The sequence below is a fragment of the Rhipicephalus sanguineus genome, chromosome 9 (assembly GCF_013339695.2).
Source record: "Rhipicephalus sanguineus isolate Rsan-2018 chromosome 9, BIME_Rsan_1.4, whole genome shotgun sequence".
NCBI lineage: Eukaryota > Metazoa > Arthropoda > Arachnida > Ixodida > Ixodidae > Rhipicephalus > Rhipicephalus sanguineus.
This window is the reverse complement of record NC_051184.2, coordinates 114,365,837-114,386,630: the sequence shown is the minus strand read 5'-3', so window position 1 is coordinate 114,386,630 and position 20,794 is coordinate 114,365,837.

The window sequence follows — 20,794 nt, the reverse complement described above, 5'->3', positions numbered from 1 at the left end:
AATTATATGGACAGTCGCAGCTGATTTTTGCCGTCGCCGTCGATGTCGCCGCCGTCATGCACCGTATATATATATATATATATATATATATATATATATATATATATATATATATATATATATATATATCAAAGCCACAAAGGAAAATGATTCAGAAAAACTTTGCGACGCGCGGAATCGAACGGGCGACCTCCCGCTTTCCAGTTCGCGGCGTTAGACGGTTAGGCCACCAACAGCACGGTCTTTCAGCCTGCTAACGGCGAGCTATTTATGTACACCACTTATATCAGCACGCTTTCTTAGTTACCACATAGATGGTGCGATGTGCACGCGTTGCGCGCTTTAAAGATCGTCGCCCCGTTCGTGCCAACGCCGTTGCTCTTTCACCAGCAGGGCGTGGCCGCCTTCGTGTGATTATCTCGAGGAAAGAAGGGGGCGGCCGGCGGGAGCGGGGGGGAGCGGGGCGTTGTATGTCTTGTGCTTTCCTCGCGATGTCCGCGCTGAAGTCACAGAGCGTAGGAAGGTCGCTTCACTCGCTGCAGCGGCCGCGTAACAAATAAGTAACAAATGTAACAAATAAGTATACAAGGAATGTTCGATGTGCGAGTGGTAAGCGATCTATGACTGCCCTTGTAACTCGGGCACTCGTGGGAAGAGGTGCCTTGGCTGCCAGGAAGGACAGATGCACCCGCCCGCGCTGGCCGATTGCTGCTGCCAGAAATCATGGTCGCTGTCTGGTGTCCCTGCACCGACCCCGCCGTATGCATCGTAGTGTTAAATAAACTATTGTTGCTTGTTGCGAGTTGAAGCCTCCGTGGTCCTTGCTTTAACTGCGGACGGGACGCAGCAAGCCCAGTACCCACAGCTGGCGCCCAATGTGGTTTTTGCTCCCGCCCGTAGGAAGAGCACGGTAGACCTAGGTCCGGTCCCTTGTCTTGTTCGTCGAGCCTCCGTGTAGCACATTTTCGTGTGTGTTCTTTTGTTACGCAGTACTTTTTTTTTCTTGATGGCGCAGGCAGACGGAAAGCAGCTCCGGTCTGGGACGATCTTACCTAGCGGCGGCAAGCAGGACTCTTCGCACGAGCAGGCTGACCAGCTGCTTGCACACCAGCTGAACACATTTCAGCGTGTCGCTGAGTTGTGCAACATGGTCATAGACGGCATGGGCACTCTGGCCGTGGAGCCACAGACAGGGGGTGAACCACAGCCCCGACCTCAAGTCGGGCTACACATTTACACGGGTTACGACGACCTGAAATCAGTGGCTGACTTCCTAGACGAAGTAGACAGGTATGTCAGAGCTACTGGCGCCTCGAAAGCGTACAGGATGGCTTGAATCCTGTCGTTGACTCTACGAGATGCCGCGTTAGTTTTACGGGTGGACGCTACAAACGCCTTTCAACACATGGGCAAAATTTGAACAGTGGTTCCGAGAGAAATTTCTACCCTCTGTGTACGAGCTGCGAGTCCAGCGTGAGCTCCAACTGAGAAACCAGCATCCGGACGAGAGTTTACTCGAGTATGTCTGGACGCTGCAGGAACTCCATCGCCGAGCAGCACCGACTGGAAAGGGACCAAGTAACTCGGGTCATTCGACAGAGTCATCCCAGATTCAGGCCATTTCCTTTCGGGTGTACATTTGAAACCGTTGAGCATCTCGCACGGGAGGCCCGCGGTGTACAAGACGCGCTGTTAGCTGAGAGCACTCACGTGCCACCACCAGCGCCGCAATCTGCCCTTCAGTCGTCACTGGCTTATCGCGCACCCGTAGCCAGTACCTCACGCGACGTGACGAGCCCAGGCGCATTCACAGCTATTTTCTTTCGCGCCCTGGGCCCCTTCGCGTGTGGGCAAGAGTGGCGCGGGTCCCCATTCAATACCGTATCAGGGGTAAGCTGTTCCTAGGAGCAAGTGCAGAGCGCTCGCTGCTTACTCAGCCATACAAGAGCATAATCGGTCGGACCCCTAGTCCCTATATGCCTGGTTCGCAAGCCCGGCCCGAGCCGACTGCGACAGGCGCTCCTGTGACAGGTACTCCGGGGGCTACTCCGTCGAAAGGCGTGATTTCAGAGATTGGCTAACTGGCCAACGCAGACCTGCGCAAGTCGTGTGATATCAGTGCGGTTAAACTGGTAATGTGAGGCGGCAATTCTTTGAGCACGATGCACTAATGCAGAACGTTCGGGAATGCGCTTCGGCCATCGACACTAAACACTGGTGGTGTTTCCAGGAGCATGGAATGCTCTCCGCAGCGTGCAATGGAGGAACATCAAGCTAGTGAGTCGGTCATCGTTCCCTCTGTTTGCCGCGTAGCGCAGGCGCAGTCTCCAGAACCGACGATGAAGATTAAATGTGTGGGCATTACCGTACTTGCTCTTCTTGATACAGGTTCAGGAATCTCTTTAACCGGTGACTTGTTGCTGCAGCAGTGTAAAGCTAAAAAAATCAAGTTTCGTAACGCAAATGTTCAATTGCGAATGGCATCAGACCACGTATCAAACGCTGATGGTTGTGTTCGCTTACGGATTAATTTCAATGGGAAAACGAAGCGCCAGCGTTTTGTTTGTTTGCCTGATCTATCAGCGCCAATGCTTCTCGGCTGAGATTTTCTTGCAGACGAGGGGTTCACACTGGACTTTCCTGCAAGAGGTTAGCCCCTTCATGGACAGTCCGAAACAACACCATTTGCGGAGAAGAGAGACTTCGTGTCTGTACTAGGATACGCGGAAGGCATGGCAGCCATGCACACCACTCTGCCGTAAGCAGTCTTGCCATCTCTCTGCGACTTCAAGGGAACGAACCATCAACAGAAGCAGCTGAAGGCCTTGCTGACACCGTTCTCAGGGATGTTTATGGAACGTCCTGAAAAGACCGACGTCTTAGGGCACCGCACCAATAGTGGCGACGCCCGACCTTGGCGTTGCAACCCGAGAGCGCCGAGCCAGCACAAGCGACCTGTTCTCGATAAAGCCCTGGACAAAATTATCCACACAGGAGCCGTCCGACCCTCGGAGAGTCCGTTGGGCCTTCCCTGTGGTACTAGCTCCAAAGAAGGACGGTACGGCGCGTCATTGTGTGGACTACCGCATACTCAATGCAGCCAGTTGAGAGTACGTCGCCATGGCGAATTGTTGCATGTGACGTAATGGGGCCGTTTTCCATGATCCCGCGGCAGAACCAGTACCTTCTTGTTCTGACTGACCATTTCACTAATAGGTTGAAATATTTTTTATTGCGCAAGCTCACTTCGCAGAAAGTATGGGACGGCCTTCTCGAAACCTTCACGAGGTTCGGATTCCCTGCCCAGCCGATCACGGAAAACGCGACGTACTTCACCAGCAGGGTATGCATCGATTCCTATGACACCCTGGGGATTCGTCACAAGCGCACGTTTGTGTATCACCCGCAAGCCAACATCACGGAAAGGTTAAACCGAAATCCTAAATCTATGCTTGTTGCGCGTACTGAGCGTCACAAAGATTTGGATCTCAAGCTGGCAGAAATAGCTCTTGCAGCCAGAACGACAGTGAATCACTGAGCAGGTCCCCCCCGCTCCACTTAACCTGGGTAAAGAACTGAGTTTCCCGCAGGATTTGACTGGTTCAACCACTTCTCCGAGACCTTATACAAAGTTTGCACGTGACTTGAGGCAGAGATTGACTGACGTTGTACAACGAGTCAGACAGCACCTCGATGTATCGCGCATAGAACAAGCAGGACAATATGATAAGGGTCGGCAGAACATTAGCTTTGAGTTTGAGGACATTGTGTTGAAACACACACACCTGCTCAGCGACGCCTCGAAAGGTTTCGCAGCTTCCTTAGCTAACAGGTGGGACAGACCGTATAAAATCACCCATAACTCCAGGCTTTCGTACATGTTGAAAGATTGTTAAACTAATGAAGCGTGTGGCCCTATTCATGTCTCAGATCTCAAACAATTTAATGCAGAGGACGCAGCAGCTGGGGATCCAGACACGCCTCGCCAGAGCTGGGCCACCCAGTGATCGACACAGGCAAGTAAGTGGTACAACCTGCGCCCTCGGTGACGGGCAAGAGGGGTTTGGGAAAATGACACATTCCTTTCACCTGCACTTTTATTCGCTTTTCCCAGTTCCGTTTTCTACAAACTTTTGAGGGAGGAGGAACCATTCGTAGGCCCTCCCAAAGTACACTGATGTTCCGATTGCCTTGTTCTGCGCTGGACGCACATACTTTCGTTGGTGACGAGATCAAAATGCGCATTGATTTTTGTCTGTCCCCACTTCGCTTCGGCATTGCCTCGGCATTGCTTGGATTGTGGTTGCAAGCCGCTGTTCTCTGAAACGATAATACTTTCCAATCACAAGGATCAGCTAACCAGGGAAGTGATCGAGGCTTTCCATATCACAAAAAGAAAAAATGACTGCATCAGCCAGCCATCCGTAGTTCTGAGTGATAGCGAAGTGTCTTTTTTTGGAAAATCATTGAAAAAACCGTTGTAATATGTAAGTCATGGCCACACGTGGTACACCTGCATGTATGTATATTAACTATGTTTTCTTCGAAATAAACTAGTTGCGAGTGCAGCGGTCGTCCTGTCTTTCTTCGTTCCTTTTCGTGCCTTGTCTAATTTTCGCTGCTTCCCACGTAAACATGCACTGTGTCTCGTTTTTTAGGAGCGAAGCTCCTTATAGCATCACCTGGTCGGTCGTCGCTCCATGCGGCGTGCCTCCACCGTCGCGTCTTCCGTATCATTCAATAGATGGCGCTGTCCCATCGAGATGCATGCAAACTGCAGTTTGGTGACGATATACTCGATGGCGCTGTCCCATAGAGGTGTGTGCAATATATGTGCAAAAAAGGAATGAAAAGAAAAAAGAAACTAAAAAATGAAAAAAAAATAATGGAAAAGAAAAGAAAAGAAGAAAAACAAAAAAAAGCAGCGGCACCCTGCACGCTAGATGGCGTGCAGTAATCAAAGCGGCGTATCGCTTTGATTACTGCTGGGCGAAACCACTGAACATTTCACGGTGTAACCATGAATGCTTCAGGAACTTCGCCCAAGCTCTTAATTATTCACCCTTGGATATGCTGTAATTTTTTGTGCTACAAAGCCGGAAATGCGACATAGATGCTAAACTCGACATAGATGCTAAACTTATTGGTCCACTGACTCAAATTGCACACTGCTTTGTGGTGTGTCAGGTTCATTCTCTTTGGTCACATGGTGAAATACTGGGCTGATGCTGGCCCGCGGTGTAAGATACAAACATTTCTTACAGCGTGCGCTGGCCTCGGCGCTTCTCATGTGGTAGGCCGCCCGCTGTGGTGGCGTTTACGTAACGACGCCGAGAGACGCAACGCCAGAAAACGCCGGCAAAAACGCTGCATGTGCTTGGCCATTACACAAGCGTTTTATAGGGGAGCTGCTAAAGCCGAGTTGAAACGCTCGTACTCTAACAAGGAGGGATACGGGGAGGGAAGAGATTGAAGCATGGCATAACCAGATTTATATAGTACCGTATAGCAAGGATATGGGAAAAGGAAATGAGGGTGAGGGGTAATGATGGGAGCAGGATAGAATGAAGGAGGGGAGAAGTTAAAGCTGAGCATAGGCAAAATATACTATAATAGAGCAAGAGTTGGGAAAGGGAAGTGAGAGGAGGAGAAGGCGGTAGAGACAGCATAAGGCAGGTGGCTGGAGAAGTGACGCGAGTTGTAGGTTGCAGACACGCAGGTGGTCAAATGGAGAAGAGGTTTCTTCGGTACTAAACCACGCCCATGTTTGCCTAGCTTTGCATCACTTTGCGTTTCATCGCAGCGTTTAGTCACCGGATCCGTCGTGCATTGGCTTTTACGACGTTAAGTCAGGTAAAGCCACGCATAAATTGTGGAGTTACGCGAGATTGAATCGAAGGCAGTTATCTGCTCGCCTTATTACGTATAACGCTACAATTTGTTGCGATCGCATTCATTGCTTCGCCCTTGCTGCAAAATTGTGATTTATTTTAGTACGTTGCCCCACGTGGTGCTCGAAAGAAAACTTTTCTGGATTACGAAGCGGATAATAAATCATAACACCGATTTCTTTTAATGTTATGTTCAAGATTTTTTTCCAATATCAGAAAGCTTACCGTTGAAGGGTTCTTGTTTTAATGTTGATTTCGAACTTTCATGACCTCACAAACAGTGGTGGAGCCGATGCATCGCAGTAGGCACGTATCGAGAGCATGTAAGCGAGCATGAACGATTGTTCATAAGCTGCTATCTATTAATCGATCAGGAAAAAACTAAGACAGCGGTGCAGTCGGAAACATTTCGCTGTCCACATATAATCAGCAAGAGAGCACTCGTATTGTGTGCAAGTGAGTACACCAGTGCAAATGCATCTCTCTCATTCCGATAGCCACACCGACGCTGGCGACCACTCCGATTTCAGCAAGACCATCAGCTTTACCCCTTTGAGGGCCGAATTTTTTCACGAAATGCAGTTCAAAGATCTGTAATTTTGTTGCTGCTGAAATAAATACTTCAGACGAATTTATTACAGAAAAAAAATTGTCAAAATTTTTCGCGTGGCCGTAAAGTGACAAAAGATCATTTTTTTGTTACATACACATTGTTTATTCGTAGTAACATCAAGCAAATGCTACAAACACTTATACGATATTTTAGATATAAAAATTATGCATTGCAATAAACATAGCTCACAGACATACAAGAATTAGTGCACCAGAGTACGTTTCTGGTAAAAAATGTTCGTGCTCCTCAAAACAGGAAACGCAACGACGGCGGCGTCGTTTGCGTAATTAAGCGGCGCACGGAAACTGATGTAGTCGCGCCTCGGGGAGCAATAAACAATAGAGTCACAAGCGATCACCCTTTGAGAGATTGGAAACCAGAGAGCCATCAGCCTTGCGGGCGCGAGAAGCGATAACCACCCGAAAGACGAAACCGATAACAGCCGCACCGCGTGCGCGCATTGTGATGCCGAACTCAAAGCTGCCGCGCCGCTAGCAAAAAAAAAAAGAAAAAGAAAGAACAGCGGAGAGACATCAGCGCATGAAAAAATACTCCACGTATTCCCGAAGCGTGGCAGCACATTCCAAGCAAGAGAAATGATCCAAAAAGGCGCGCGTTTTAAACATACGGGCTATGCCGTACATGTACGACGAAAGCCCTTTGGTGCCGTAAATGTACGGCGAAAACCCTCAAAGGGTTATAGAGAGTTGCGATCGCAATTAGCAGGTGACAGCAGTGACGCATGTCCGCCTATTTCATTTGGCTGTGCAGCCCTCTGCCGTTTTGTTAGGGCTTTGGTAGGGGCCGGGACAACCGCTCTTGCCAGAACGAAAGCCTCCGAGATCAAGGGGCGCTTCGCAACTTTCGCGCTAGGGGAGAGGCGAATGCACTATGACATCGTCAAATAAATGGATTGCGTTGTATCTTCAGTATTTCGCTAGCTCATTGTCGCTCATACAAACGCATCAAAGATCGCTTGCTGCAACATCGGACGCGTCACCGTTTCTGGCGGGAGGCGTTACTATGAGAGCGATGAGAGCGCGCTTTACGATGATACAATTACCTGTGCGATGCCACGCCTTTGCAACGTTTTCTCTATTTATTCATTTTGGCGGAGGTGTGACCTGTGGCACGAGACGCTTTCTTGTCGATTACGCGGTTGGCAGCGTGCTTGTCAATGGGCAAGAACGGAGTTCTAGACCTCCAGAGATATGGAGCGTGTTTCCGTCGCTTGGAATTACGAACGCGAGACTCACACAGCCAAACGGCCGTGGGCAAGATTGCTGCTACTCTCTGTCGACGCTGGCGCTCTTTCGACGCCGCCGCGTCCCCTGCAAACATAACGTGAGATTCCCGTGAAAGTTATAAAGGCGAAAGCGTTAAATTCCGAATCAAACGAGAAAATTGAACGTCGGCGCCGAAACGATTGATGCGAAAAATTATGTTATGGCGTCACCGTATGACGTCATAATGAAGCCGCATATCGCTAGAATTTGTGACGTCATCACGATGTCACCACATGAAATCCTCGCTTGATCAAAGGAGGACAGATCCCTGAGTCAGTGGAAAACCGGGTGAGGTGCAGAAACCTTGCAATGCCTCCGATCCTGGAGGCAGTGCAAGACTACGTTAGGCGCAGAAAGTTTTCGGAGGAGGGGCGGGGGAGGAATAATGCATCGACTGAGATGAAGGAGATAGCTTTCGCCTTCTAGTCATCTTAGGCGACTGCATAAGGGCCCCTGTGAGATTTTGCATCTGTGAAAGTCGAGGAACGACAATACTGACTCTGTATTCAACGATATTCAGGGAACTGCTTGTTGCCTTCACCTAATATTCTCACTTGAGCAATTCCTGCTTTACTTTTCTTTCAGTGGGACCTGCGCCGAGTGAGCCTCTTGCCTCTTTCCTCTTTAAATCTATCTTTTTCTTTCACTCTATATATCCGTCTTTCTCTCTCTGTCTACTTTCGTTTCCTCCTTCTATCAATCTCTCTCTCTCTCTCTCTGTATATATATATATATATATATATATATATATATATATATATATATATATATATATATATATATATATCTTTCTCTGATTTTTTTCTTGTGTCTTTTTACTTCAGTTCCTCTCTATTTCTGTCGTTCCCTTTCTTTCTATGCTATGGTTTACTCTCTCCCTTTTGTCTCGTCTTCACACTAACATCTCTCGTCTTCTCCCTCGCTACCCTTTCCCACTACTTTGGTATACTCTATTGGACAAGCCCATTTTATTTTATTTTTCATTTTATTTTATATTCAATACTGGAGCAATGTGAAATGACCAATGCAGGAATGGGATTATACAATGCACAAAGGGCCGGAACAGACAAACGATACAAGAGAAGTAACAACAACAAAAAACTATTTAGAACAATAACGGTATTACGTTTATGGTATACATAATGATTTTCAACAAGAGTAGTCACCAAATCATTCAGGAGGAGTGAACGAACGTGGTCTCGTATGGAATTCCATAATTCTAGAGTGCGGGGAGATAAGCTATGGATAAATGCATCATTGCGCGTTAAAATGTAGTAAGATTAAGCTCGTGGAAGTTACGCGTACAGGAAGGCTTGTCAAAGGATAGGCAAGCTGTGTTTGAAATGCGATTAGGATATTGATTTTGTTGGGCAAAAATAGCACTGTCTCTACATCACGACGTACCGAAAGAGGTTCTAGGTTTAGTTAGTCTAAAGCTGATGAGCGTGACAACTAGCGGTCGTACCAGCGAAAAATGAAACGCACAGCTTTCTATTGAACTGCTTCCAGTCTGAGTATGCCGCATTGTATACAAGGTACCAGACCGTGGAGGCATTTCCAATGATGAAGAAAACAAGACCTTTATACATTAAAAGTTTAATATATTTTGGGGCATTCTCCACTGTTCGACGTAGGTGTGCTAGCCATTTTAAGGTTTTAGAACATGTTAAGGCAATAAGAGTAAGAACATGAAAGATCATGAGTAAATGTCACACCAACACACTTGTACTGCGTAACTCTTGTACTAGAGGAGCCACTACAAGAGTATCTTGCAATATCCGGCATTACTTTTTTTCCGTTAAGTGCAAGACAACGGTTGTTTTGAAATTAATATTCATTTTCAATTTTTCAAACCAAACACACAAAGAGATAAGAGAATCGCTCAGACTCATGTTACGCTTTGCTAGCGTGCCTAGATAGTCGAGTGGTTACGATGGCCGCCTTTGTATTTTGGTTAGGCGGTCTCGAATCCCTCCTCGTCAGAAAATTTCTTTCGCCAAGAATTTCCCTTTTTTTTTCTGTCTCTTTATTTCTCTCTTTCTGTACTCTTTCTCCCGCACATCAGGTATATTGCAGACCGCTTCTGAGAAATCGGCGCACGTGTTCTGGGAGCGAAGAAGACGAAGAAAACGGAGAAAGAGAAGATGATGAAGAGAGCGCGTACTGGTTCATGATGGTGATCACTTCATATCGCTCGTGACGAACCAATGCTTGGCATAAACAGTTCAACCGTTAAAACTGTGATCAGCTGGGATGGTTGCCGCCCTTGCCGGAGCAGATCTCGACTACGCTCATCTTTTTACGTGGCCTCTGAGATCCGCTTTCGTACTGCGCGAGAATCAAAGCTAATCCAAAGAATTCGACACGGCAACCGAGCAGCGAAGTGCGAGTGCCACTGCCAGACAGCCAAGTCAAGGACTAGCGTCGCCTCCAAATTTTTGTTTTCGAAAAATAAACGCTTGCTTGAATAAAACCGTTTCCTACGTTCTTTCACAATGAAGAATATTTTATCGCTTTCTATAAAATACGTATATTACCCCACATTGCACGTATGCACTCGGAATAACCACTGCCAGGATAGGTTTCCACCAAGAAATAATGTAACTCGCTTTGCAGAAGTCAGCAACTTCTCCAGGTAACCGACCCTGCAGAGATGCCTGCATAAAATATCAAAATTTCTGGCCAGTTTAAAGATTTTGTATAGATAGGCAATTTCTGATAACATTAGTCCACAATTAATAATATAATCCGATGGAGTTCATACCTAAAGGTGCATTGGGTAAGGTGTTTTGGGTGCACTTGCGAAACAAAAATCGACTGCCAGTAGCGTAGCCAGGGGGTGGCACAAGGGCCCCATGTACCTTCCCCTACGCTTCCCGAACTGTTTTTCTACATTGGAACACGCGGCCCACGATTAAATTCAACCACACTTACCTGCTCGGACCCCACGTCAGATCAGGCATGTAACACTTTCGCCGTAAAAATCGCATCGTTCTGTTTAGAGTTTCGACGATGCTGTGCCCCTGTAAGTTGGGCACACGTGAGGCTGTTAAGTGTAACTCACAGGGGTCCGTTCCGCATTCGCCGAAGATGACTCGAAGGCGAATGCCGTTTTCTTTTTTTTTTCTTCTCAGATGTTGGAATTGATCTTCCCCCGCACCCCCCCCCCCCCCCCCCCCCCCCCCCCCCACTGAAAGCTCTTTGCACCTAACGTGGTTTTGCATCGTAGGCAGTGCATGCTTTCTGCACCTCACGTGGTTTTTCTCTGCGTCCGGTATGGGCCCACCATTCACCTAGTGACAGTGCCAAGTGGTCATGTCGTGTGGTACTAGAGGGACGTCATGATGACGTATTATCGTGACTTCATCACGTGAAAACGACTTTTTTCATCACTCTTCTTTACGCTGAAGCCGAGGGACATCGACAGTCAGTTTTCGCATTTGCTTATCCACCTAAGGATTTCATCTTCGACATTTTTTCCCATAATAACACCTGGGGTTCAACCTCCCAAAACAATGCTATGATTATGAGAGACGCCGTAATCGAGGGCTCCGGAAATTTTGACCACGTGGGGTTCTTTAACGTACACCTAAATCTAAGTACACATGCCTTAAACATTTTCGCCTCCATCGAGAATGCAGCCGCCGCGGTCGGGATTCGATCCCGCGACTTTAGGGTCAGCAGTCGAGCGCCAAAACCACTAGACCACCGTGGCGGGGCATGACATATTTTCCTCAAAAGTAGATTGACGTGCATACACACGACAGGAGGCAGTATGCTTTCCAGATGCGTTTCCTTTATCCATTTGTTGAGGCTCGCGCGTTCGGAAGCTTGCGCGACCCTCGACCAAACGCGTGCGACAGAAATGATATGTTGCCCCGCCACGGTGTTCTAGTGGTTATGGCGCTCGACTGCAGACCCGAAGGTCGCGGGATCGAATCCCGGCCGCGGCGGCTGCATTTTCGATGGAGGCGAAAATGCTTGAGACCCGTGTACTTAGATGTAGGTGCACGTTAAAGAAGCCCAGGTGGTCGAAATTTCCGGAGCCCTCCACTACGGCGTCTCTCATAATCATATAGTGGTTTCGGGACGTTAAACCCCAGATATTATTATATTAGAACTGCTCTGTTTTTCGAACGCGTACAAGGTCGCGCATCACGTGCGTGCAGCTTGTAGATAGCGTTTCGTTTTCTTATCGACTACGCGCCACGACCGCGTTTTCTTCTTTTCTTGATCTCACACCCTCGCTTGCGTGCGTGCAGCTTCTGACGTGGGGTCCGGGCAGGTAAGTGTAGTCGAGTGACCCCGCAATGGCAAGCTGATGCTCTCAAAAAGAACGCAAGGCGAGCGGGCCTGAAGCGCAAGCTTTGCTACTTTTCAGCATAACCACGCCTGCTGTCTCTTTACAGAAGTTGCACCGAGTCAGGAACAGGCCCGTGACACGGGCTTATGCGGACAGCGTTTTTAGGGGTATTCTCTGCTTTGTAGCTGCCCATACCTTCAATAATCGAGATATTTGAATAAAGACATGCGTTTCTTAGGCAAGATAACCTCGTTGTATGTTGCAGACGACATCGCTTTCAGTTTAAGGGAGTAATCTTGGGAAAAGTTTACCAAACAACTTGCGCCACGTTTCGTCCGGAAAAGCAAGATCATCATTACGTATGTCTTATTTATTGGGCTCCATTTGCCAGTCGTGTACCCCTGTTCGCTTGCCATTACGGCGAGAGATAATCGGGTAAAGCTCACTGCACACCCATAGTAGTGTTCCTAGTTACGAAGCCGCCACCCACTTAATTAAAGAAGAATTAAAGAAACAAGACAGCGGTTGATGATCAGATAATTATTAGATGCGAAGCAGCGTTGCGCTGGGCTTTGTCCGTAGTTACATTGGCGACGGTCCGTTTCCTAAAACCTAACATAGCCATCTGTAACATATTGAGCGCGCGCTCGCGCCAAGGAGAAGTCTTCTTCGTCTTCTTCTTCGACCGCCTTGATGATGATACGAGCAGAGCACTTTAGGGGCCCGGGTTGCCGTATGCTGTCCTAGCTTGGCGTAACGCAGACAAAACCACGTGTGCTGGCAGGCGCTAGCGCGTTCGGGCCTGTGTAATGGGCTGGGTAAGACGCTGTGGCCACTCCCCATTACTCTCTATCAGCAATCATGCCATGGCGCCGGCGAACGAGATTCTGTAGTCGCGCGATGAACCAACGCGTTGTATCCTAGCCAGAACGCGCTGGCACGCGCTAGCGCGTTCGGGCCTGTGTAAGCGGCTGGGTAAGTCGCTATGGCCTCTCCCCCTTAGACTCCCTCTGCCATCACGTGATGGCGTCGAGGAACGACATTCTGCAGACGCGCGATGAACCCGCGTGGCGTGCTCCAACAAGAGTTCGGGACGAGTAACAGCAACAACAACTACAGTAAATTCATGGTGTGCTCCACATGCAAGGACGCGTTAATATCGGGCGAGGTGCCCGTGATGAACGGAATTTAAGTCGACCCATGCGCTCCTTCGCATCCCCTCGTGGTTCCCTTTAGTAGGAGATAGTATTTTTTTTTAATTCGCAGGTAAGCAGAACGGCTTACTGCCGCACATAAATCAGCAGTGCGTGCTTGACACCCACGGAGTAAGATTAGACGTCAGCACCGACTCCGCCGCCGTGGAGTGCGGGCGAGGGGTCTATCTGGGTCGTCTCTCGTTGACCCACTTCTCGCAAACGCAATCCGTTATCCTCCCCTCGCTCCCCCTTAAGTCGAACCTCATCTCCGCTGTGGATCATGAGTCATCATAACCTATCGCAAGGTCCCTCCTTCACGTGATCGGTCACGTGATCCTCGGTGCAACGCATTCATATGCTTCCCATGAATTCAAGTTGTGCAAGCGTGTATAGCCCAGTGGTTATGGCACTTGTCTCCCTGTTCACGCGACCTGTTTTAGCGAACTACGTGGACACAGGGCTCGTAAAGACAGCCTCACTCTAAACACGGTGCTATTGATCTCCACAGATACAGAGCGTGTTTCCCCCCGCTTGGAATTCCTAACGCGAGACGCACCCTCCTGATCAGCCGCATCCAAGTTTGCTGCTGCCCGTCGATGCCGTCACACTCCCTGCCAGGATGGTATGAGAAACTCGTGAAAATATTTGCAGCTATTAAAGTCAAGAAACGACAGTGGCGACTCTGTATGCAACAGTTTATGAAATGGCTTGTTGCATTTACGTAGGTTTTCCAGTTGATGAGTTCCTGCTTTGTCGTCCTTTTAACAGTGCAGCTCTTCTATGCCTGGGCTGACGACAGATGGGTGCTCGCACAGCACGCCACGCTCCGGTTCCAAGATACACCCACAGATGGCGCAAATATCTCGGTCGTAGAAGAAGCCGTAGTGCACAGTAAAACGGGGGAGGGCGGCTGGAGCGTTTGTAGAGCCTAAGGGCACTGTAGCACGGGCGGGTGTGGGAGGTGCTGCCACGCGTTCTTTCCCGAACATCTCTACTGTACAGATAAGGTAATCACAGAAAATCACTAAGGAAACACATGAGAGTGGCTACAGTGCCCTTTCTGCATATTCCACACTTGTTGGAACTGGGGAAAGTTCTTTCTGTTCGATGTAATACGGCTGGCTTTATTCCTTCGCAATGCATAATATACTACTGGTTTCTAAAAAAGTCACAGTTTCGCCGCAACGGCGAAGCAATGAATGCGATAGCAATAAGTTGTAATGTAACGCGAAGAACGGAAAGCAGCTCGAAATTGCCAGCGCGTCGCTCGAGCCCAAAAGACGCACGAAAAGAACGCACACAGGACGAGCGCGAACTAATGCGTCACAGCTCGACACTTGAAGCGCACTGCTCAAACATAAAGCAGGACGCACGAAACGAATGAACAGGTAGACACAAGACGAGCGCGAAATAATTCTCACAGTTGTTACTTATTTCTGTTTGAACAGCGCACTCCTTTCGCAAACGCGGCCGCTGCAGCGAGCGAAGCGAAGCACCCCACCGGCCGCCTTTTCTTTCCTCGAGATAAGCGCCCGAAAGCGACCACGCCCTGTAGAGCGAAGAGCAACGGCGTTTGCAGAAGCGGGGCGACGATCTTTAAAGCAACGTTACTAGAACAAACTCAGTTTCAAAGCTCCGTATCTCCGCCAGCGGAGGAGGGTGGTCCGAACGGCGGTCGCGAGAACTAGCGGCGCTGCAGTTCCGTCTTGCGCCACTATCGGCGCGTCGTCTGCTGCCACGGCATAACGCTGCGGTCCGCCGCGCAGTTGCTCGCGGTAACTGCGCGGCAACTTTCTTATTGTACTGGTTAGGTGGATACTTAGGTGGATATGCATAAGGTCGTCTGTATGCATTGGCCCGCGTGCGTTGTTCATTGATTGCCTAAAAATCAATGTTCGGTCTATATTGCCACGCCCACTTCTTGTTTTATTTTGATGTATTCGGGTTTGACCAGCAAGCACGGTTATCAACGCTCGACGCTGTCCCCGAAGCAGTGTTCGAGATACTTCGCGATTGTAGTAGATCGTTTTGTTAAGATTGCGCCGCACGCGAATGTTCTAGCTTTGTCGAGAGATGACGCCGCCACCAGCGATATCGCTGGAAAGGTCGATAGCACCTGTATAAAAGCCGACGCGCTTGACCGCTTGTCAGTTGATCGACGGTCGACGCTCTGTTCGACGCTATCAGTGTATTGCTGTAGTTTGACTTTCAGTTTCCCGGCCACAAGTTCGGCCAAATAAAGAATTTCATCTCGGACCTGCTGACTGCTGCCTTCGTCGACGTGACGACCCTGTGACAATATTTGAGCTGTCTACATTGCGCTTAACTTCCAAGCATAGAAGTTTCTAAGCGAATGAGGGTTTTCAGCGTAATTTTTATAACTACCACCACAATTTTAGCCGCTGCCGTCTTATCTAGACCAAGAACAACCCAACACGTTTGTGAAAGCCTTTACAGTGTACAAAGAAGCGTATTACTCGAGATACAAAAACGTTCTAGAAAAACAGTACTCATGTTTCTACAATTTATTGAAAAAAACTTTCTCGAAAAACATCACCAATGCTTTGCAATGTTTACAAGACACGTTTTCGCGACGGTTAAAGGGATACTGAACCAAAATCGGAAAAATTTACGAGAACTCGGTAAATGAAATCTCAGTGTGCGATTACATCGAATAGATGTCGTCTCTGAGCAATTTTTTCAGCGGATAGTTGTATTTTCGGTGTCTCATCTTTCTACGTCGCATCCTTCTACGGTACCTTAAACACTTCGAACAGATCGGCCGTGATGTGAGCACCGAGCAGTTATTCGCGCGTACTCTGTCGCTAGAAGAGTCGTCGGTATTCAACTTCAGTTTTTCAACTTCACCGAGCAGATGTTCCATGCCCGCAGCAGTTCTTACACTGTACGACAGCCGTTTGCGTTTCGTGCTGTAGCCGTTCACTACGCAGTTAAACTGCTCGTCAACTACAACTATCTTTTGCACAAGTAAGTCTCCGTTCCCGAAACAAAGTGTGGGATTGGGCTAGTTGGTGTTCCATTATTAAACTGCTCAGCGCAAAAAATTTGACACGGTACACATAGAAAAGACGAGGACCAGCGCTGGTCCTCGTCTTTTTTATGTGTACCGTGTCAAATGTTTGCGCTGAGCAGCCCGTTCCCGAACCGGCGAGTGTAAAATATTCCACACATCTTGTTCTATACCTCGTCGTAAAATCTCTCGAAAATCCACAGCTTTGAAGGCATAGCGACAGCTGACAACTGGCGGCTCCTCCAAACTGGGCACTGGGCTTTCGCGGGACGCCGTGTGTTTTGGGGGGGGGGGGGATTTGCGCCTAAACCCCGAACATTTTGCTTTGAAATGTGGGGTGGAAGTGCTGGGAACAAGCGTGGCACGGCACCGGGCGCGAGTTCCCACTTTCCACGTGGGATCAAAACTTCTTGTCCCGCAACGACACGACGATAGTGCATTACAATGTCGTCACTCTCAAAATGAACGTCACAGACCTTGCATTTCGCAGTAAGCTTTCTTTCTTTGCGATGCGAAGCTTGAATGGCGTAGGATCTTTTGGAGGTCCGAAGAAGTGTCATGAAGCGAAGTCGTCGTTGCGGTAGCCGCTCTTGCAGCCTGGCGCAAAGTAAGTCGGCATACCGCACTGTGAATCTGTTCGCCCTCGTTACGCTTCGTACATCATGCACGTGTCATCGTACAAGGCGCTAAGCCTGGTCAAGAACAGTCGCAAAAATGACGAGCTAACAAAGCGCAGACGACGCTGTTACCCACGTGCGCTCGTACATCGGCGGCGCAGATCACAAGCGCCAGCCGCGGGAGCTAGACTAGGGTGCCTAAGCTAGACTAGAGTCACTGTATATGCTACCTTTAGGTAGCAGATTTGCGCATAGGTCCGGCTAGCAACCACAGCTACGCGGTAAAGTCGCACTTCGTTTTTGCAGGCGACATGCCTACCGTGTCGCCGATTAACCTGTCTGGCGTGTCGAAGACCGGCGATAAACATTAGCTGTCGATGGCTAGTATTAATTCAGTTCGCTGCAGCGGCGGCGTCAAGAAATAAAAAAATAGGCCCAAGCGGCAGCTTCCCCGCAATGCATGGTTGCTAGCGGCGTTGGAAGACAGATGCGCAACTCTGCTACTTAAAGGTAGCATATACAGTAACTCTAAGCTAGACGTGACTGCAGCGCCACTAGTTCTCACGACCGCCACGCGGACCGCCTCTCCGGCGGAGCTTTTAAACTGAGTTTGTTCTAGTAACGTTGCTTTAAAGCGCGTCACAAGCGCGCACGTCGCGCCATCTTTGTGCCCACTAAGAAAGCATGCTGAATTACATGGTGTATATAAAGAGCTCGCCGTTAGCAGGCTGAAAGACGCTGCTGCCGTGGCCTAACGTCTAACGCGGCGGGCTGCAAAGCGAGAGGTCGCCCGTTCGATTCCGCGCGTCGGAAAGAATTTCTGAATCATTTTTCTTTATGGCTTTTCTATATATATACATACTTATACATATACGGTGAATGACGGCGACGGGGACGGACATTTTCCAGCCGAGACTGTCCATATAATTGCTATCGCAATAAAAAATGTTAAAGTGGTACTGATACAATATTTCGCGGCCGAGATTGCCTGCAGGATCGATTCCGGTGAACATGTGTATATCATCTGCAAAATAGCAACAGCGAGTATAGCTTGGAAGTTAATAAATGAATTTTGATGTTTGCGTGAGCGATCGACATCCTCGCGCTACTGACACCCACAAAGGAGACCCTTGGGGACCCCTCACTTCTCTCACGTGACCATGCTGCAACAAGTTATGATGACGTCATAGCCGTCACGCTTTTTTTGCCGCGTTTGCTCCAGCAGCTTACTTCTCGGCGGCTGCTCGCGAACCGTGCGGAAGTGCGTCACAGTTCTGTGTGCTGACGTGATCGAGCGCTGCACCCGCTAGGTGGTGATAGTTGCACCCTGAGGCTTGTCGTTTTTGAAACCGAAACTGACACTAGTCGGTAATGAGGCACCTGTAATTAATTATCTGTCGCGCGCTGCAGCAAACAATGTGCCCTTTTCTGACTAACAGGCCCCCAGCAACACATTACAGCAAAAAACGCGAGGCCAAAATTTTTTTGTCAGTACCCCCTTTAACTTTACTCCACACTACCGGTTTGCACACGCACTTGAACCGCAAGCTAGTTAGAGTTGTATTTGGAGATGAAGGAATGAAGGAACGATTCCAGGTGTTTGTTCCTGCAGGGCTGCTTCTATAAAATATTAAGACTTTAGCTGGCTTTTGACAACACATATACATGTGGAAATACTGTTGGCAATATTTCACAAGCAATAATATCATCCGAAACAGTTCATGCGAAATATACATTTCAATGAATTTGCATGACTAAAGCCCAATTAGACTACAAGCGGACTACTTTGCGTAGTAACACGCGTGCAGAAGCTCTGCCCACGTAGCTTTGGCTGTGCTGCCACGCTGAATTGTTGTGAGGTCAGGCAATTTAATACAGCCGGAGTTACATCGTAGCAGTGCGCGGCACGTTACGCCAATTCCACCAACCGCAAGAACAGATGTGCGGAAAGGCAGTCTGGGCAAAACTGTCATCGCGCAGGCAAAAGAAGCAGTATACCTGGACGGCCGGTCCAATGTCATAAAGGGAAGGTGACCTTGGAACGCAAATGAAATGTTCTGTTTTTGTAAATGGAATCACATATATTGCAAACTGCCGCTGAGGTGCACTGTCTCGGCACAAATGGAAGCTTTGTTGCACAGGTAACTTGTACACATAGACAATGGGTGCTTTGTCGAAGGTAGTAGCTGACGGTCTCCCCACGCAGCGTTGGCGCAGAAAATGAAACGCTACGCACGCCGAACGCCACGTGCGGCGTTCATTCACTGTGTCTAAGGTGCCCGCCGCAACACCGCCTGCACCGCTCACCCACCTGTCCCCCTCTCCCTGTGCTGCGCGCGCCGCGCACTCTCTCGCGCAGTTGTTCTCGCCAATGAGCGCAGCAGACGCTCTCCACACCCGCTCCCCACCCTACCACCTTCATGAAAGCCAGCAGCCCGATCAGGCGCATAGTTGTGTGTGTCCCATTTCTAAGGATCTTCGCTCATCTGTTGTATTCGTACACGGAACAACTGCTAGTTTTGTTGTGCGGGTGTTCAGATTCTGTTTCGATTCTGTGTGGCGTGATGGACGCCGACAAGGCTAGGCCCTACGGAGCTGCGCCCCTACGAAATCGCTTCCCCATCGTATACTAGCGTGGCGACTGGTCATTTTAACACACGTGGTATGATCGGATCCCCGGCATTGGTTGGTGTGACGCACAACCGGACGCGAGAGCTATTTCTTCGTTCTGGTGAACTTGCCGAGACTTCAACGAAACAAACTGACCATGTTACTTTTCTTTCTCCACCATGGCTGCCAGAGAGAAACGCGAAAATCGCTCACGGAAGTTCATGACGAGGCACCCGTGCAAGGGTAGACGCTCCAAATGCAAACGCAAAGCTCCAGCGACGGGAGGTTCGTCTCCTGCTAGGCCTAGCAACGGCAACAGCGATGCACCCGATTTGGGTTGGTCGAGCTCAAGGAGGTTTAAAAAAATCACAGCATATCCACGGAGTGAATGATGATGAGTGGGCGAAGCTGCGGAGGTTCATCGGTAAACCGTGAATCTTCCGTGAATTCTGCCCAGTACATCATCACCGACGTGAGATCGGGCGCGTGTATACTAAAGGTTCGATGAGAGTTATGACGACTTGCAGCTCACTTTAATTTTACATGTACGCTGTGAATTTTCATTGTTTAGAAAACCATTGCTTTAGAAAACTTCTGGCGTCCGTCGTTAAGGAGCTGGCGTCTTTTCGTTTTGCTTTAGAAACATCTGGCGTTCTTTCGTTTTGCTTTTAGAAAACAGCTGGCGTCTTTCGTTGGTTTATTTCATCAATCAACGGCGTTTTGAACAAAATTTTATTGTTTAATCACGCACAGGAGAAATCTCACCAGGCACACTACCTTGGAGGTAAACAATGGCTGCTAATGGGAATGAGAGACAGAAGTCGGCTTTTAGCTAACACTTACACTTCTACTTCTACCAACGTTTCCTACTGGAACATGCCAATGGCTGCTAATGGGGAATGAGAGACAGAAGAATTCGACTTTTAGTTAACGCGCACGCTGCGAATTTTTTATTGTTCAACAACGCACAGGAAAAACCTCCCACCGGCACCACCTTTGGAGGTCAAGATCTGGTACTAGCGTTACTACTGGTTACGCACTACGACTACTACGACTACGAGGGACGAACGGGTGCCGCCTTAAGGAGCTTCGCTCCTAAAAAAATTCTGGAACGGAAGCTCTCGCAACGCCTTGCCAGCGAAAGTGAAGCCAGCTTTTGCCCACCAAAGAGCTTGGAAACATGCTGTTTTCTGGTGGTGCCTATTTAGAGATCAAATGGCTTTGATCTGTTAGTGTAAGCACTAGGT